This window comes from Ixodes scapularis, unplaced genomic scaffold (assembly GCF_016920785.2).
Source record: "Ixodes scapularis isolate PalLabHiFi unplaced genomic scaffold, ASM1692078v2 ptg000955l_1___fragment_2___debris__unscaffolded, whole genome shotgun sequence".
NCBI lineage: Eukaryota > Metazoa > Arthropoda > Arachnida > Ixodida > Ixodidae > Ixodes > Ixodes scapularis.
The window spans coordinates 38499-53645 of NW_024610074.1; the positions used below are offsets into that span (position 1 = coordinate 38499).

Below are 15147 nucleotides of genomic sequence, written 5' to 3' on the forward strand. Positions count from 1 at the left end.
TTCGCTAACGGGGCTTCACCCAGCAAAAAGCAAAATGTCCCGCGTCCCGATCGAAGAACGTCACCATATCGTCGTTCTGTGCAAGGAGGGAGTATCGCAAAGGGATATTGCAGGTCGCACAGGTCGACCCTTGTCGACCGTGAACAGAATCATCCAGGCTTACAGGGACGAGAGACGTCTGGCTGACGCCGTCCGTGCACCTCGTTCAAGGGTCATCGACGAGAACGACGACCTCCGCATCGTAGGGGCAGCGAGCGATAATGGCTTTCAAAGCTCATCGGACATCCGGAAGGAACTTGGACTACTTGTGTCAACGAAGACCATTCAGCGACGACTTCGCGAGGCCGGTCTTCACAGCCACATCGCCGCGCAGAAGCCACTATTAACGGCGCGGCACAAGCAGCAGCGGCTGGCCTTTGCTCAGGACCACGAGGCCTGGGAAAGTCGCTGGGACCAGGTCGCCTTTAGTGATGAAAGCACTTTTTCGACACGATAGGATCAGCAGAGGCGGGTCTGGCGACCCTGCCACACCCGGTATGTCAGCTTTTCGAGCGTTTTGGCGCGGTGCTGAAAGTTTTTTTTTTTTTTTTTGGGGGGGGGGGGGGGGGAAGCATAACGACCAGACGCAGAGGAACCCACACACGAGAGTGTGTACGAAAAAAAAAAACAAAAAAAAAAAAAACGTTGGCGTTCTGAAAGCTGATTGCTGCACTGCTCTATCATTTTCCTTGGCTGCACGGAACAGGCTTCTCGTGCACGGGCTCACTAGTCGCGTCTTGTACCGCAAAATGCGTCAGGGGTATGAATCCAAGACGCCAAGAATAATTTTAACCATTGAACACAGAGCAAAAAGATATTTTAGAAGAATCTTGATTTATTATAGAAAGTTACCGTATTTCTGCATTTCCCGGTGGGGGATCGTATCGGGTTATTTCGTTGGTCGATTTGGCGCAGAATCGAAGCGTTTTTTGTTGGTATCTTTGTGGCCATATAAGTGCGAGGTAGCATTTTCCGTTCCTAGGCGCGAGCGTCGATTATACTCTTGAATCGCTTCAAAAAGACGGGAGCGGTATTACACTTTAGACTGTGATCGTCAAAAGACACTCTATTGGTGTAGATAAGAGCGAACATTCATGATTACTGCCTAGATTCTTAAATGAAAGAACGGTATTTCTCGCGCAGTCACAATGGTTGTGCCCAATGAAACGTTCTAAACAAGCATGACCGCAATAGATGTTAAGATCGACGAGTGCACGGCGTAGCTGCGTGTAAGACAATGGCACGCGTCGTGCTTTGACTTTTTTAATTTTTTTTTAATATAAGGGACGCCCTCCTTATCGCTTTAGGACATTTGTAGCTTCCATGACGGTGCACGCAAATTCTGAGTTCGATCAAAATAAAGAGCACCTTAGTTGAAACAGTTATGTGTTTGTATTTAGCCACGCACTATGCGCTTATACGGGATCCGCTTTGTATCTAGTGTGTTTAATGACGCTGTTAACTACAGCGTGAGCGAAACATGCAGTTTCACGTGTATGTTTATTACATAAAAGAACCAGGTGACGATCTACCCGTGCATTTTATTTTTCACGTTTATTGAATAACTTTGACGAGCAGTTCTAAACCTGTCACGCAATTTCTTTGAGTTCTTACATTTCACATGTTTTGTCTGGATGGACAAAGCTGCCAGCCAAACGCAAACACAATGGCGGGGAACAAAGACAGCACAAGCTCATTAAAGACATTCGCCGCATAGGAAAAGACGTAAAGATATGCAGCGCCAGCAACCCGAAGACGCCGAAGGGGACTTCACGAAGACCACTTCAACCGCTAGGCGATGCGAGCACTTGGACGACATATCCCTCGGAGGGAAGCGGCGTCAAGAAACATACCGACGAACCGAAAACGCTGAAGCAGACGTGACGAAGACCGCTATGACCTCTAGCCATCGCGAGCACTTCGATGGCATTCCACTTGGAGAGGCGCGACGTAAACAAAGATAGCACCGACGAGCCGAAAACGCCGAAGCGGGCGCCAAAGGGCCGCTGCGACCGCTAGCCGTCGTGAGCACTTCGACGACATTCCCCTCAGAGAGACGCGACGTGAAGAAACTGCGCCGAGAAGCCGAAAACGCCGATGCGGACGCCAAAAAGCCCCCTACGACCGCTGGCCGACGCGAGCACTTCGACGACATTCCCTTCGGAGAGACCCGACGTGAAGAAACTGCGCCGCCAAGCCGAACACGCCGATCCGGACGCCAAAAAGCCCCCTACGACCGCTGGCCGACGCGAGCACTTCGACGACATTCCCTTCAGAGAGACGCGACGTCAAGAAACTGCGCCGACAAACCGAAAACGCCGATGCGGACGCCAAAAAGCCCCCTACGACCGCTGGCCGACGCGAGAACCTCGACGACATTCACTTCGGAAAGCCGCGACGTCAAGAAACTGCGCCGACAAACCGAACACGCCGATGCGGACGCCAAAAAGCCCCCTACGACCGCTGGCCGACGCGAGCACTTCGACGACATTCCCTTCGGAGAGACGCGACGTCAAGAAACTGCGCCGACAAACCGAAAACGCCGATGCGGACGCCAAAAAGCCCCCTACGACCGCTGGCCGACGCGAGCACTTCGACGACATTCCCTTCGGAAAGACGCGACGTCAAGAAACTGCGCCGACAAACCGAAAACGCCGATGCGGACGCCAAAAAGCCCCCTACGACCGCTGGCCGACGCGAGCACTTCGACGACATTCCCTTCGGAAAGACGCGACGTCAAGAAACTGCGCCGACAAACCGAAAACGCCGATGCGGACGCCAAAAAGCCCCCTACGACCGCTGGCCGACGCGAGCACTTCGACGACATTCCCTTCGGAGAGACGCGACGTCAAGAAACTGCGCCGACAAACCGAAAACGCCGATGCGGACGCCAAAAAGCCCCCTACGACCGCTGGCCGACGCGAGCACTTCGACGACATTCCCTTCGGAGAGACGCGACGTCAAGAAACTGCGCCGACAAACCGAAAACGCCGATGCGGACGCCAAAAAGCCCCCTACGACCGCTGGCCGACGCGAGCACTTCGACGACATTCCCTTCGGAGAGACGCGACGTCAAGAAACTGCGCCGACAAACCGAAAACGCCGATGCGGACGCCAAAAAGCCCCCTACGACCGCTGGCCGACGCGAGCACTTCGACGACATTCCCTTCGGAGAGACGCGACGTCAAGAAACTGCGCCGACAAACCGAAAACGCCGATGCGGACGCCAAAAAGCCCCCTACGACCGCTGGCCGACGCGAGCACCTCGACGACATTCCCTTCGGAGAGACGCTGGAGACGCGACGTCAAGAAACTGCCCCGACAAGCCGAAAATGCCGATGCGGACGCCAAAAAGCCCCCTACGACCGCTGGCCGACGCGAGCACTTCGACGACGTTCCCTTCGGAGAGACGCGACGTCAAGAAACTGCGCCGACAAGCCGAAAATGCCGATACGGACGCCAAAAGAACCCCTACCCCCGCTAGCCGACGCGGGCACCTCGACTAAATTCACCTCGGAGTAGTGCGGCGGAACCCGAAGCAGACGTTGGTAAGGACGCACAGAACGGAAACACCGACAACGCTGACGTGGTGGGCGCGCGGACGGAGAACGTGAAAGCAGACGAGACAGTGAATGCAGAGGGCGCGTCGCAATAAAAATACAAAATCGCGAGAAGAACAAACTCGAGTTCCTCAAATGAGACGGTCTGAACATTGTTTTGGAGTAGGTCGTTATACTCTGGAACCCTTTGACGTTTCTGCGCATGCGCGAGGTTCGCCATCAGAGGCCGCTAGGTGGCGCCACCGGTACGAATCTGACGCCTGTCGATTGTTCGCGCTAACAGTGTCGCGATGTGTACTTCCATGCTTTCTTGATTCCGTGCTTTAAAGAAGTCGTGTTCTGCGAAATTCGAGGTACCCTGGAGAATATGTTGAGCAACTCCAATCTATGAGGTCACGACACTTTTGCGGTATTGTTGCGGCCAAGGCGCATGCGGAGACGTTTGGTCTAACGCAAATTTGTTTTCTGCACACGCACGGTCCCCACACCAGGTGGGGGCGCCTTGGGAGTGCAGAAACCAATTTTGGTTCGAGCTTGATACTCGAGCTCGAACCAAATTTGTAAACTCGAGCTTGTTTGTACACAGCGTGTTGGTGTATAATGGATCATTTCAGCCATTTATGCGAAACCTGTGCAATGCAAAAATGTAACAGAATGATACTAGAGCTGTTTTCTCAACCTGAGTGTTTTGACTTGACGTCAGAGGCCGTTGTCTCGAGAAAGAATCGCGTTGAAATATAATTGCTGCAGATTTAGGACACCTAAAGACGTTTGGCGTAAGGAATAGGCTGCAGCTGACTGACCCAAAACCTCCGCGATAATATATACTTGAGTAGAGGTACAGCTTGGCATTACCAAGTCAAGTTGTTATCACTGGAAGACATGTCATTTAAGATGTAAACAATGACTTGATGTTAACTACAGCCGTACGCCGGAACTGTACTCCATCTGTGACAACTTATAACACGCGCCGTTTATGCCGCGTGACTTGAGCGCAAACACCCTTACAAATGAGCGCGTAACTGACTCCAAGAGTGGCGAAGATGTTCATTTTGGAGCGTTAGATATCAAAAGTAAAGTGTTTCATGGGTAATATGATGATTCTATGACCTTGATTACCTAACCCTATATTCGTGTAAACATGTTCAAAAAGAGCAACGTTCGGAATACTTGTTCTGAGCTCTCACCTATGGCTTCTGCTTTCCACAATAACGCAGGTGTACCCGCTCACTGAGCCCTTTTACGAGCTTTATAGGAACTACGAGGAAGACCCAATCTTTGGAACTTACAAATGCTTGAAGTTCAGTCAGGTGGGACCAGAGGAGGATGGTGTATACCCGCTTATAGCGCAGTTTGGAGAAGAGAACCTGACGGCGTAAGTGCTACGTTGATGCTTGATGCGTCCCGCACCAAGCATGAAAGACTGCAGCTAATGTCCGAGTTTCTGGTAATGTGAATAAAAAGGTGAACCTGTTTACAACTCTCTGTAACGCCGAATTGGAATGCAGCTCTTGAGGAGGAGGAGGGAAGGGTACTGAGGGGAGGGCAAACCTCTCCTCCTCCTCCTTCTCCTCTTCTCATTCTTTAATATGCTCGGGGGGTCACGTGACCTCCGCGGGGGGGGGGGGGGGTGTCACGTGACTTCGGGGGAGGGGAGTCACGTGACCTCGGGGAGGGGGGTGACGTGATCTTGGAAGGCGTCACGTGACCTAGGGGGGTTTCGTGACCTTGGAGGGTCACGTGACCTTGGGGGATCGCGTGACCTTGGGGGGTCGCGTCACCCGTGGGGTTACGTGACCTTGGGGTGACCTTGGGGGAGGTCTCATGACCTGGGGGTCACGTGACCTTGGGTGACGTTGGGGGGTAATGTGACCTTGGGGGGTCACGTGACCTTGAGGTGGCCTTGGTTACGCCGACGGCGATGCCGACGCCGCTCAAGCCGGAAACGGGCGCCTAAGAGCTGCGCTCTGAAATATCCTAGAGACTGCATGTTGTGCTACAACGAGTAAGACGCTTAAAGGCTACCCGTTGACTAGGTTGCTCTTTGAATAATTGGGGCGTTATAGTAGTGAGAGTCAGTGTTGCGGAATGGGCACCCCCATTCCATTCCAATTCCATTCCGGGGAATTAGAGTTTTCGATAATTCAATTCCTTTCAATTCCTAGGAATGAAGACACTGAGCCCATTCCCACTCCTGGAATGGCTGAATCGTTCCATTCCATTCCTTTAATTCCTAAACGTAAAAATTGGCACTTGACAGCTACATTTTGTTGCCGGCATAAGTATCATAAAGCTGACATTATGAAATGCAGAAACAATTGCCCCCCCCCCCAAAAAAAAAAAGGAAAGAAAAAGCTAAATTCCTCAAAAAAGCACTGAATTTTACTAAGCGGACCGCTGGTGGCAGAAAGTGTTTATTTACCATGTACTGCAAACATCGAGAAAGCCCCTTGATGTGTCAATGCTTGTTTGAGACATCGGTCTCGCAACCACGTCGCTGGCAACAAACAACAAAACTTAAATCCACTCATTTCCCTTTCTTTTTTTAACTTTTTTGCATTTGACTTTTAAGACATACGCGGCCAGCGTGTTTGTTTGATAAGACCATAAAAATATCCAGTTCGTGCGTGGCGCAGGAATAAGCTATATTACCGTATTCTTCAAATACAGCAACACGGCTAGTACACTGCTGGAAGTGACTCCATGCACAGCGGCAGAACACATCCTCTGACAAAATGCAACCTCTGCGGCGCAGCACGAGGGACCGTATAGACCATGTCACGAAACCTGTTTTAAAACGCATAAGTTCACGCTTGCTTTACGAAACTCGATATTTCTTATCATATTCAATTGAATTTTTGGCTGGTTCGCCTGCCCTTTTCCACCCTTCGCATACTCATTCTCGTGTTTCCTCTTCAGACGGCGAATAAAGTTCGATGATAAACGCCGACTGCATCGTTTCGTTGCACAACTTTCAGCGTGCAGCTTGTTTTGTTTTCTTCGGGACTAATGTAGAAAAATGTCTTCTACGATGCCATGACTCAATCTGTATTTATCTTGTCTTCTCGTCTGAATTGTGATGTTCCTCTTCGCGCTGTTCGAGTGGCGGGTTCAGGCAGCAGACGGTACCAACGGATTCCTTCTTCTACCTCGGTGTCGGTCGTTTGCGTAGTGGCGACGGGTCGGGAAGTCAGCGTTGACAAAGCTCTTAACATCAAGATACAATTAACGGAGTAATACCGCACCGTTCGAATTGACATTCCCCGTGTTTCCTCATTAACACCGTCCAACTGACTTCTCACCGCCTCAAATAGGGTCCAGAACAAGGAGCACGAATGCAGACCGGACAGCCGAGACGCGCGGAAGCCAAAACCTCGGTGGCAGCTAGCACCCAGCTCTCCTTCTCAGTTGCCCTCACAGCAACGGTCGCACCTCGTCTGGCACGGGACGGTCTTTCTGCAGGTCTAGTCAGTTCGGTCACACCAAGAGCGGCGACGATAGTCTACTTCACCTTACGATGGACTTCAAAAGACAGCACGAGAGCCATCGAAACCAATCCAGTGCTTCCTGAGTGCTGCGTCACCCTGCAGTCCCGCTCACGGTACTGGATTGCCTAGGGTGACTCGTAGCGTCCGCAGCAGTCCATAGCAATTTGAAACAAAGTATGCAGAGACTAAAGTCAAGGGAAATGAGCGAGAATCCGTTAGCTTGCTTGTAACCGCAACCGACTAAAACATAAAACACAGAAAACAAACATCGGAACAAAGACCAAGAAATGGGCGGACTTACAATACAAATGAAGTACAAAAAAAAAAAAAAAGCCTCGGAGCAAAGCGCAAGAGGAGAAGAGGGTAGTGAATCTAGCTTTGGTTTTAATGCCGAAGCAAACCCACATTTCGCACTTCGAAGGAGCGCGCACGAATGAACGGTGGAAGGCAGCAGGATTGGCTGCGTGCTAAACAACGCGCCTAGAACTCTATGTGTGTGTTTTATTATTATTTTTTATTAATTACTCCTGTGTCATGCGGCAAGTGAGTTAATTAATTTCGCTGTTAACACATATTTTCCTCAGCTGATTCTTTTATCTGGCACGTACCTGGAATGCGAGTCACCGATGTTTCTTTTATCATATTCTGGGGCTTGCATTTGATTGACTGTGTTTTCCTGTGGGCTTGCGTTATTGCTTGTTTTTTTGGTACATATGCACGTTTGTATTTCTACCCTCACAACTATGTACCCCCCCCCCCCCCCCTGCAATAATGACTTCGGGCGCTGCGGGGTAACCCGAAATAAATAAATAAATAAATTATAAGAAAACAATCCCTGATCATCTTTCGACGGGGCCCAAGTCAACGAGTTATCAGAGCTCCGCGAGTTATGAGTCGCGTCCGCTCCCAGACCTGAGTCTGTGCGCGCGCGTGCATTCTACAAACCGTCGAAACAACAACAACAAAAAGCATGACAAGAAGTACGATGAGGAGTGCTGCATGGTGGTTTCTTTCTTTGCCGCTTTCTTTTCTTTTGCTTGGTGCGTGGTTTCTTGTTTCGCTCTCGTGTAACGCCATCGAAGCCCGACGCGTGCGCGTCCGTGAAAGGCGCCACGTTACCCCCCTTTCCACTTTTGCTCTTTGCTTTCACGCTTGTTTTTTTGTATTGCATTTTGTTGGCGTATAAGTCTGTTAGGGCTCCTCGCGGGCTAGCAGTTTCCCGCTCATTTTATTTCTGAGCAACTGACTCACTGACTGCCTCGGTTTAACTGACCGTAAACACTAAAAAAAAAAAAAAAAGAAGAACCGTGCCCATTCCATTCCCAATCCATTCCGGGCAAAAGGCAGCTAATTCCATTCCCGTTCCATTCCCTGCAACGTTGCCACCATTCCATTCCCATTCCATTCCGGGGTCGTGAAAATGCGGAATGATTCCGGAATCATTCCAACTCCGGAGTGGCAACTCCGCAACACTGGTGTGAGTGTCAGTCAGGAAAGCGGATAGGGCACCGTGCTCCGGTCACTCACGGAATGAACAAAAATTGGCTGTCTTTGGCACTTTACAATGCTATGGTATTGATAGGGCCTCCTCCCGCTGCTCTTTCCACAGGCACAGTAAGGAGGCCTGAAATGCAAATAAAAGGATTTTGTTAACAAAGCCCTCACAGTGCATCTTGGTACTGTGGCGTCATGGAGCCAGGTCACATTATGCTGTCAAGTGGCATAAGTCTATACCCCAGAGGTTGTCGCCGTACGGACAGTCGTCGCGTTGCCGGTCCTGCAACGCGGAGGGGAGGGGGCGTGTTTCGAATATTCTACTTGCCGCGGTTGTTGGTTTGCCACCATGGGCTGACAGTCCGCGTCGTGGCGGCACCCACGGGTGTCGTATCGAGGGAACGCCTGGGGGAGTCTGCGGCCTGTTCCATGGCGCCGACGACGTCGGGGGCCTTCTCGACTGATGGGGTGCCTGCTGTCGTCTCACTGCACCGCTGTCTTCGGCACAGGAAAGTTGACCCCCTTATTCCATGCCCGGTGGGATGTTATTGCCGAGGCCACTCGCCGTCAGCTATGCGTCGTCAACGTCTATGATGAACAGGGACTCGTCATTTGCCACAGCTCCGACGGTAGCGCCGCCGTACTTCCCTACGCAGTATTATTTCTTCTGCCGGCAACGGGTGCAGTTCTAACACTTCGGCACGCGGCGGTCTTGCCGAATCTGTCCGGAGCGCTTTAACCGCAGACAGACTGGGCGCTCTTCCTGGAACGACAAAGAGGGTATTCGCACCTTGAAGACGAAATTTGTGGGACAAACCTTCCGGCGTAACATCCGTCCTCAGAGTCATGGGGACGTAGCGTGAGGTCGACTCAATACCCGTTAATCTTCTAACGCTCCACTTCTCGAGGCCGTCCTCAATGACGTTGCCGTCAGATGCAAATCATTTCCGATTATTAAGTAATCAAACATGCCAGTGGTCAACTGATATGCCTTAACATGAATGCTGATATTCCCACCGACCAATATTAGGTCGAGGATGTTTCTCGCGGCCCCTTGATAAGCGAGGTTTCTTTGACTATTTGCACTGCTAAATAGCTCCGATTGTAACAGTACCAGTTATTAAAAGTATTTTGATTCAGACAGGTTAGATTAGAGTTTTGTCAAGAAGCGGGACATTTTTGTTATTCTTAATGATAATAGCCACACCTCCACCGTTTACATACAAAATCGCGTATTCCCTCGTGGACCAGGTTTCTGTCAGCACAAAAACATCGTGCTCATGTGAAATGATGATGTCGTCTAGATCATCCATCTAGTTTAGCACGCTTCTGCAGCTTGCGTTTCTCAGGCGGAGGGGACTAGAACAACGTCACGCAGATTGTTATTGTGCTTGGTTCGGGGCCGCTGTCGCTACTTTGTGCAAACTACGTATTTTCTTCGCAATTTCGTCTCACTAGTATAAAACTAGTTTTTTGACAGGTACATATTTAGTTGATCATAGACTAACTTAACCGAAGACCCCGTCGGTCTTATGTCTTTTGCGCTTTCCCAGATTTTCTTCCGTTTCTCGGTCAGAACGAAAATGCTGGTGACTTTTTTTTTTTTTTTAATTAGAGCAGTTTTTGTAAATGGTAATTTTTTCTTCTCTCAAGTAAATGAGCTTCGCGATAAGTGGCCGACTGTCATTAGCTTTCTTCCGACCGATTTGATGGATGCACTCCACAGAGTTTATAGCTTTGCACAAAGCCTCTCGAAATATGCCTTTGATGATTTAATCTTGGATATCCGAGCACTTGCAGGAAGTCCGTACATAATCAGGTTGTTGCGCTGGCTCTGACCCTCCAGGTAACACAGCTTCAACTGGTAGTAATTAACCACACTATGATACGCCTCCATGACTTGTTGCACTGTGGCCAGGTTAACCTCGTTCCCCCGAGACAGAACTATTATCTCATCAAGGCCTAAAAGCTTTACGTCGATCTCTCTCAGGTTAATATTGTGCTAGATATGGCGATCACACACCAATTAACGTGATCATATTATAAAACATGTTACCGCTTAATATTGGTTTCGTTCGTTTTTCTCGCGTACGGGATGTCAATATTATTATCACACTTCGTCCACAGCTCCGCACTCGTAAAGCTTGAAGCCAGTGATGGGTATACAGCGAAAAATATTGTAACCTTTACTGCCAACGACGGTAAGTATTTTTTTAGTTGGTCTATAAACTAAGTCATTAACCCAAATGTAAATTTTCTGTTGTCCACAACAAAAATGTAATCCTTGCACACATGTCCATGCCTAGTCGCAAAAGCTAACCCCTGGTTAGCTCAGTTAATAGAGCGCTCCACTGGAAATGGAGAGGTCTCGGGTTCGATACCCGGGCCAGGGGGATTCTTTCGGTTGCGAACCAGTCAACTAGCTGTGTTTGGAGATTTGTGTTTGTCCTTTGTCCCTCTTCTTCCCCTTCTCCAGGAAATATTTTCGTTATGAGTTTTACGTTTGCGGCCGAAATGTGAGCTTCGCTTGAGACAGATATGACTTATTCGGAAAATTTGATTTTCAGAAAGTGAGTCACTGCCCTTATACCTTGCTTTTATGGACGTCGAAAGCTGCGGAGTCATAAGGAACGCCTACATAAGCGGTAGGACTGTGTTTCTTAATAGTGAGTTTTAAGGTGGCGAGGCCGGTTCTTGGCTGGTATTTAGTAAAGTTAACACAGTGCACAAAAACAGAAAAAATCGTTGACTCTCAACTAAGGTTTTTCTATAAAACGTTAGTTGAGACTCAGAGCGTGTCTAATGTGTACGCTTCTGCTTCGTCTTCGTTTGTTGTGCGCTGCGTTGATTTTGCTACAGGTATTTTTTTTTACTACGTTATGAACGAACGCAGGCACTCTGCGTTTACGTTAGCGTGGCGTGTTCTACACCACACGTGCGCGGGAGCCCGAACTGCGGCTTGTTTTGGTGCATGGTGATGACGCGTTTGCGCAGAGTGGGGCATGCAGACCGCTTGTGTTTGCTGCTACACGCGATACTAAAACTATCGAATAACGTAAGGAACTGCCCTCATACAAATTTCGCAAAGTCAATCTCTTTATGTACTAGGTTTTTCCGGAAAGCTTCCTGCCATTGTTGTTTTATTGCTAATCCTGGGGTCCTCTTGGATGTCAATTGGCGGCCATTGAGACAAAACCTTACTTCGAAAACAGAAACGATCAGTTCTCTTTTTGTCTGCTCAATCGACAGCGAGACACCATAGAGTTAGGTGAAGCGCTTTATGATCGTCGGATTTACCATTCCCGCGGGTAGATCAGCAACCATGCATGAACGTATCCTTAAAATTTGAATATTTATCAGGAGACACTTCTCGAATGATTTCAAAAGATTGGGTAGATCAGGAAATATCCCTACAAAAAAAAGTTAAAAAATAAACCGAAAACAAATCCGGAATTCCAATCCGTCATATGGGCCCATAAGCAAACCGGATTTCTAGAAACTGTAAAATGAACCGGAAATACCCAATCCGGAAACCCAACCGTAATCGGTCGAGGCGGAATCTGAACCGTATCTGGCCAATCCGTAGAGCTTCACCGGAGTGGGTTTAACCCTATATTAAACCGAATCAGGCAACACCGGAATATAATAGAAATAGTTTAATAGAGTGACATACTTACTGTTTCAGATTCCGATCTACTGCGGCTGATGCTATAAGCCAATACTTGCAAAAATGTCATATCTGGACTTACAATAAAAATAAAGATATAGATATATAAGGAATTGCGCAGATATAGCCACATATGCATAATCAGGCCGTATCTGGGTGGATATAGCCATATCTGCCCTATTCCTTGTATACCATATATAGACTGCTTTATATGATCCCGTGTTTGGGCCTGGTAAATAGGGTACCTACCCCATATAAAGCAATTTTCATGTGATGCTCCTTCTAGCGTCAGATGAAAATTATTGCCATGGGGCAGGTACCATGCTTTCAGGTCCAGATGTGGGATCATATAATGCATTTCTATGAATATCCACAAAATATACATTTTATTGGTATCCCACACTGTCAAACGTGTGTTTACGTAGATACATCGACAGAATAAGCCACTGACCAATCTTTATTGGCCTGGTTCGAAATTTGTTCGACAAATATGTTTGCTACAAAAATAAAATGCAGGCGATCGCTAGTTAGGAAACATTGTAACATATCATTCGACGTCGGAAATGACAGCCCCTTTGGCGGGATTGGTTGTCGAGGGAGCACAGAAAATATGGTTTGCAAAAAAAGTTTTATACGTAAAAGCGCCAAAACTCCAAACAAGCACTTCCGCCGTTGAAGAAAAAACAAAATTATAATATCACATGGACAACCATTAAAATAAACTAAAAATGTAATAGCACACAGACACCTATTAAAATAAAAGAAAAGGAAGGCGACAATTAAGCTGTAAAGTATACGAAAGTTCCAAAGTCGTTGATTCTTACTCACAGGGTCACAGTCCTGATTCAACTTTCCGGTCGAGCACAGCCGTTTTGACATGGGCTTGCTTGCTAGCCGCATCGTTGAAGTCCTTCCTTGCATCGTGCGATGTTCAAAGTCCCCCAGTCGCTCCTCGCTGGCCTTTTTTTTCCCTTAGGTCCCGAAATCATTCCTTGTGACCAACATGTCGCACACACTCACGTACAAAGACACCATTGTTCGCCTGAAGCAATACAATATAAAAAGTTCATTACTGCTCCTTGAACAGGACGGGGTCACCACCGTTACCCGGATTAGAATATGACGAGGGCATCATATCGTTAACTAAAACTTCATAAAAAATAAATAAATAATGAACACATGAGTAAGAAAAACACGAACTAAATCATGAGAAAAAAATGAAATAATGAACAAACACATAAAAAAATAATAAAAACACGAAGGACTTACACAGAGAGCCACATTTGTTTAATTAACAATGACATTTAAGTCTGATAAAAATATTTCTGCTCCGATAAGAATATATGATAAAAAAATAACATGAACCAACTTGAAAAAGTGCACAAAAAAGACAAGGACAAAAGGACAGGAACACCTAGGACGCAGACTGGTGCACAATCGCAACTCGATTTATTGATCACAAAAGAAAATAAGTAAAAGGATGAGAGAAATCAGAAAGGCTGTACTCGTTGACTCTGAGCGTCAGGAACCGGTGCGTGAGGCAAAGATGTCAGGTAGATTGTTTTACAGACACTCTAGAATTAGCAACAGCTTTTCCATGTAGTAAAGTGGTGAGTTCATTCTGATTGAACATCTTGAAATATAGCACACAAAAAACAATGAATAAAGGAAAGGAATACATACACTACATACGACTGCAGACTCCCAAAACACATAAATTAGAAAAGAAAAAAAAAAGAATGCGTTAGGAGTCTTAGCGAAAGTTCGAACAGGCGCAAGTGGGCCGTGCTAATTCCCACTCATATGCATAATACTGTAAAAACAATTTTCTCTGCAGCTCAGGTAACAGACGGATGTGCGGACACATTGGTCGCCCATACTACGAATAATAAAGGCCTAAAATAATTCTCTTCTATGTTTTATAGTATCTGCTAATTATTCACGTTTTTCCTAAGGATGACATACACCAGCAGTGTAAACAGTGCATAGGTAGGTGACAATCCATGGTAGATTTTAGAGAGAGATTGAACTCCCTTTATGTACTAGCCATCCATTTGTTACCTTCACTGACATGGGAATTTTTATTATTATTATTTGTTTTAATCGGCTCTTGCTAACATGTAAATCAGCGCGTTCCACTTGGGCCTGTGCTCGAGCCCTTCCGCATTTTTATTTCTCCTTTCTCTTATTTATGCGAGTTCAGTTTGCGCTTGCATGAGGTCTACGTGTTACTCTCCCTGTCTCCTTGAGTTTTCGCGAACTATTTTTCAAGATGTCCAATTAGTACCAGCTCACCACCTGACTACAATCATGCAACAACTAAAAACCATTGCAACTTACACCATTCGCTAAAGGCAGTACCAAACGAAAAACAGGGATGGGGTGAGGTATGTCTAACACTATATGCTTACAGTGAACAAAATATGGATACCACAAACTGGCGAGACACTACCTTAATTCAAGACATGCTTGTAAATTTCCCTAGAAGCTTGTAATTAACACTTGATTGCCTCTAAAAAGACAGCAGTGGGAAAAGAAAAAATGCTTCACCATTTAAAGCAGCCTGAGTGTTCCTGGAGGTGTGAAATTCGTTGCACGTGTGTTGGATCATACAAAGACGTGTACAGCAAATGATATTTAGAGCTCGACATTTCGCGAGGAATAAGTGCTGGCGTCAAAAATTATTTCGCGGGCACAACTTTTTGCGATCGGAAGTGGTATGCTATGCATTATTATCCATAAGGTAAATTCATTGCGGCACCAAATTTTGGCAATTTTTTCCTGTTAACAAATCCCGATAATGAAATCGTTTCGAGACGTCTGGCCGGTGGAAGCTACGGGCTTGTTCGATCAATCAATCGCTGCTTTTTGTCGGGTCCACCTCTCCGCACGCTATGGC

The 15147-nt window shown here is 47.4% G+C and overlaps 1 pseudogene; it reads left to right on the forward strand.

Moving 5' to 3' along the window:
- Nucleotides 1-15147, forward strand: part of LOC120837083 — a 45206-nt pseudogene that overhangs the window by 15795 nt on the left and 14264 nt on the right.